Genomic DNA, 6,000 nt, shown 5'->3' with positions numbered 1-6,000 from the left:
TATTTCGTAAATCAGGGGTGGTGAACCCTAATTCAAAGGCGTTTGATTAGGTTGTGGATGTGTGATTTGAAACTGCGGACCACGGGTTTTTTCGTCTGGTGACAAAACCACCCTACCGTCTTTTGTTTCAAATCTCATATCGGCAACCACGTTATGTGAATGGAGCGTGTATTGATAAAACAAAGAAAATTTCACTAATAAATGGCGGGGGTTTTGAATGGTTCACGTTGGTAACACATTGATATGTTTTCATTAGGTATGTTTGTTCGACCCGCGAGCGGGATGCTCAGCGGGTTACGGGCCTCGTGCCGTCGGAGATGCCATTTCGTTTTGCGAGATTTTTCTCGGCAAGTGCCAACGATTCTGGAGGGGTAGCCGGTTTCGGTAGGGTGTCGTCACATGAACGGCTTCTTCGGACTGCTGCAGTGGTCGGGGCTGGGTCGCCTTTACAGGGATAGGCGGAGGGTTGCGGAGATCAGGTGTCGTTCGGCGGGAGGTGCAATTTGGACGTGTGCTCGAGTCCGGCGACGCCGTCCCAAGATTGACGCGGGGATGCGAAGACAGGGCTGAGTTCTCGTGCTAGGGGTTGTCGGGCAGAGGGGGGCGACCTTGACAGGCAGGTTATACCCTGGACTTTTCCAGGACCTCCGGTGTCGGTGGTCCCCGGCAGCTGCCAGTAGACGGGGGGGTGGCTGCGGCATCGTAGGAACGTCCGTTCTGTGAGAACCCACGTTCGTGGCACTTTCAGGTTTCGTTGCACTAGATTTCTTTTCACGGACTATAACATCGTTTTAATTTTTGGCGGCTCGCAATAATTTTTTTTTTAAACACTATTAGGTTGAACGCCCCTGGTTTTGATTTTTATCTTGTTTGGTTTACGCGCGAATTTGTTGTTACTGGGTTTGTCTCGTAATTTTCACATTGTTTTAACGGTAGCGTGGGCGAAATATATTTTTGTTTAGGGTTTTTTTTAATAGGGCGCCAGAGAATTTATTTTTATTTTTAAAATTCACAAAACTATAGGTTTGATGTCACACATTTGGGTATCTCAGGGGGTAGGTTCGCGGAACCCATCGATTCCTGTCGCCCCACGTTCGGAAGCCAGAATGATACCGAGAAGAATGGGTGGGGAACTCACATGTACGCTGGCAGCATTCTTTACGAGTATCACCTTGATTGAGGGTTGTGTGGACATCAGGACATATAATTCAAGATAAAACACGTCTTTGATTTGACAATTTCCCTGCGCAGGGACGTTTAATTACATTAACTTTCCAGACATTGGTTGGATTACATTATTAATTACACTTAAAGGAGTCTTAGATTTAGCTATCGCACAGTCACTATGTGGGAGCACGTGTTTGAACACATTGACCAAACTGGCGCGAAACCGTTTTATCGAGGACGCGACGCGTGGTTTTGAGGTGGTTATAGGGATTATTATTAACACAATAACGGGGAAAGAGATTCACTAATTTATCATATTGGGGCAAGCGTAACTTTGCACTTCGCGTTGAGGAGGGCCGGCCAGACCACGCTGAGCGCGTGGTCCTAGACACCTATCACTCTCCCGGGAGAATTTGTACTGCCAGCAATTATCTACGACGGATCTATGGGTGATGAGACAGGAGGGAGGGGCAAAGGGATGAAACAAAATTACGGTAAATTTTTGTTTGTCTCTCGGCAAGTTACCATTTCCTAGTAGCTGGGCTTAGGTACTCGCCCTTTTTTGCCGCTGTTGAAATGTGCCGTGACGATGTTATTTCGTAAATCAGGGGTGGTGAACCCTAATTCGAAGGCGTTTGATTAGGTTGTGGATGTGTGATTTGAAACTGCGGACCAGGGGTTTTTTCGTCTGGTGACAATACATACTATTATAATGAGCGACAGGGATTCTTGGAGACGCCTCGCGGTGTCCATATGCTCCAACTAAGGGGCGGATATGGCCTACGAAGAAGATTATACTAAAACTTATAAAATAATAATTATTTGTTTTAAGGACACAATTTGCAGATGGTGTTGGTAAACCCTGCCTAAACTAAGACAAAGTAGATAATAGTAAAAAAATATTCGTTCATATATAAAATATCTAAAACTATGCCATTAAACCATACATGATTCCGTCTCTGTTCTGGCAGAACACACTAACTGGAGAATACTAGTTTTGAGTAATTTGACTTTGAAGTTGCTAAAATGTTTGAAATCGTCAATCATGTGAGTTTATTAAGTAATCGTAAAAAGGATGACTTTGAAATAAAGAAGGTTTATTTATTAAGAAGTTTTCCAGACGGTAAAGTTTGAAATAAGGAACATTTTGGTATAACTAACTCAATATGTCATTTTTTCGAATTAGTGTCTTCTGCCAGAACAGTGACGATTTAAAGCTATACCCATCACCCGTGTACCAAATTTCAAGTCATGTACGGGAAGTAGTCGAAAATTGAGCATGACGATGATGATTTTAGCTTATCTTTTTACCTTTTGGTGCTGGTTAGTTTTTAAAAACCAATTAAACCCTGCCTAAGCCAAACCATAATAGTTAACCGGTTCTACGCCTTCAGCGAATTTTCTCGTTCTGAGGCCATGATCGACAGGCCCCACATTTCATAAATTATCTTGTCCGACTTTAAACTCAAATTACTAGCCACTGTCGATAGATTTGTTTAATCTAAAAAATTAAACACACGGTGACATCTGTTTGAATAATGATAAAAAATACTAACCTACAATTCATCGATATTACAGCGATTTTAGTAAGAGCTTCGCTCTACATTCAACATGTGTCGTAAAAAATCTGAGACTCGTCAGATACTGTCATAGTAATATTGTGAGGCATAGAAAAGGTTATTAAGCGGTTGAGGTATGCTATGTTCGATCTGCCCACCTCCACCCTTGATTTGGTTTAGGCATGGTTTGCTTAAATTTTAAAAACTAACCAGTATTATCTGTAATTTGTATTCTTAGTTCAATGAAAACAAATATGTAAGTGTGACTAACAAAGTTTAATATGCACTATTTATGTCGGATCTTAACAGCCTACCTCCACCCTTCGAAAGTTGATTGACTGATTGTTTTCTTTTAGATTGTGAGAATGCCAATTCTCTTATCTATATTTTATTGTATAATCAGAAAAAATAACTAGAATAATATAGTAAATAATATGATTTCGTAATTTTATTATATAGATATCGCTAACTTTAAAAGATAATATTGAAAAAAGGAAGTTTTTGATAGATAACATTTGATTTATCAAAATATATAATATTATTATGTTTATCTCTCGCACGTTTTGTATAATATAATATATTAAATATCAATCCTTTCTTTAGTTAAGTTATTGTACTATATAATATCATTATGACAGAACAGTAATTCCCAACCTATCACATTTGGCAGTAACCTTGACACATTTAATCATGGCCCCCACATCCTGAAGCGGGCCCCCAGGCCAGGATCTTTGGCGGACCCCCTACCTATCACGAAGGTTAAAGGCAGTCTGACGCTCTACAGTGGCGTTTTTTAAATGGTGTTCGAGATCAATAAAAATTCAGTGTATTTTTAACAAATCTAATTATGGAGTTGTCGAGTATCAACACACAATAACCAAAAATTGCATCGCACAACCATACTTATATTTTAAAATGGTAATAACCACGAAGTAAAATAGCGGCGCAGTCGACATTTTTTACTATTAGGGCATATTTAAGATGTGTGTTTATCTCAATTATGTGGTCGACCCGCCACTCTGGGCCCCTAGGCTAGAGCCCTGTCAGCTCCCCCCCTTATGGGGGCCATGCATTTAATGACCCGTGTGCTGTGTGAAGGTCAAAAATTTAGAATTTTATTGTCCTTGCGAGAAAAGCCCAAATAATCTGTGGACTTTTTAGTAGAGTATTTTTCGACTAACTGTCTTCAAGGCATGCTCGCCTTTCGGAGCTCGTATGTTACTTCAGCTGCTTTTAAATCATTTTTCCCTGTTCTCACGTAGTATAGTTTACAATCCTGATATTCTGGTAAATTAAAATTTATATGCACTCGTGGTCGCAGCCCATGACCTCGTTTGGATGAAAAGTGTTTCCTCATGACCGACTTATCAGGCACCAACAGCGAGGGCTATCGGCTAGTCAATGCACTCCCTAGAGATATTTTTTATTGATGCGCTAAACTAACTTGTTTTACCTGTTCTTTTCATTTTAAATGTCATGTTGTGAACTAATAATTCGTTATATAATCATGTTTTTTTAAAGAAAATAAATATACAAAGTTATGACTCCCTGTCTTTTCTCATCTTAGAAATTAACATTTGATCTTCTTATGTAATATATTGTTACCTCCGAAAGGGGGGGGGGGTGTAGGTAAATGCGCTGGACCCCCCTGATGATGAATGTCACGGTGATATCGTCTGCTTCTTCTTTCGGGAACATGTTTATGTGTATTGACAACGCGGAAGTACAGGCGAAAACAGGGCGTTTATTGTTCGGAATATAAATACAATAAAGTACAGCGTACAAAAATATTTAAAAAAAAAAAAAAAAAATTTAAAATGGCGGTGACGCCGGCGAGCGCGGCGCCACAGCCGACGTCACGCTCGAGAGTCCGAAAACCGAATGGGGATGAATAATCCCTTTTTGGAGAGCAGGTCAACTCTAGGCAAGAATAAAATAAAACAAATTCTGTCACTCAAAAATGACAAAAACACTCTGCATATTATGTACCTGGCTTATTTCTGAGAATTTCGCTCACAACAGAAATAGTCAGTCAGACCCTTTTTAGGTACCTGCTTTGAAAGGGACTGCATTTCTTTGCTAGGTAGGTACATGTTTGAAATATTTGAACTAGGTACAAATACATATTTTTTCAAAGTAATCTCAAATCAGATATTCTAGGTGTTAGGTACATTGTATGGCCGGGAACTTTGCTTTCAATATTTATGTAGGTAAGTGTACGAATTTAATACCTATTGGTCAAAATTGGATGAAGGCTAATGTAGGTAATAATATTAAAAAATGATATTAATAATTACTATTTGCTTACGGGCTAGAAATTTGCCTCGCAGTCGATCTGTTCATGTTTGCATGAATCAGCCCAATGATGATTCAGGCCTCATGGCCTTGGATCCTCTGAGGATGCCATGGTTTAGACGGTATCAATATTATCATAAAATAGTGTTAACGTAATGTAAACGTCGTCGTGTTAAAATTGAGAATAACGCCATATTTAGTACATCAGTCTGTGGTTACACAACTTTTTCAATTTATTATTTTGTAAACACCGGCATTATCTTCAATTTTAATATTAATATTAGCATTAGCAAAATTTTCATTGGCATTTGTAATTCAGTGAAACGGCAAATAATTTTCAACTATAGGCGCGACGAAATTTTGGACTCGCTGGCACTCGGAGACCGAACGTCGAGGTGTGAATACGTCAATTTGCTTCGCAATGGCGACGGGGGTATTAATTCTTAAATCGTGTAAAGATGACTAAAAACGTTACCCATTTACTTTAAAAAGAAAACATGTCAATGAATATATTACTATTATTACTAATAGAACAATAAACAGAACATTAAATGAACGCATGTTGGCAAATGACAAATTATATTTCGTTCGGCATGCGTCATTTACACCCGCGACCCGCAATCCGCGCATCGCCTAGCCACGATCTTTTTAGACCATGCCTCAACTGAGGTATAGCCTTAACACGTAATTGCAACATTTTGAATATTTGCCATATTATAATGTATTTTTAAATTAAATTAAACCTTCTTTTATAGAGGGATTATTTAGGATCCCCATATGTGAAAGTAGGTAAACCAAAAAAAGACCTAATGAAACCGTGAAGAGAAAGAAGGGTTTGTGATTGATATTGCAGACTTGTTTGCAAGTTATTTTGATAGGGAAACCATAGAAATCTCCGTCTGACAGAAGGGTTTTTTTTACTTTGGTTTGTCTAAATTAAAACATTAGGTGGAAATACCTCTTATTGTCGTGGGAGAAG

The sequence above is a fragment of the Rhyacophila brunnea genome, unplaced genomic scaffold, assembly GCF_057557595.1.
Source record: "Rhyacophila brunnea isolate RB1 unplaced genomic scaffold, BYU_Rbru_1.0 scaffold_18, whole genome shotgun sequence".
Lineage (NCBI taxonomy): Eukaryota > Metazoa > Arthropoda > Insecta > Trichoptera > Rhyacophilidae > Rhyacophila > Rhyacophila brunnea.
Note: the sequence above shows the minus strand (reverse complement) of the source record.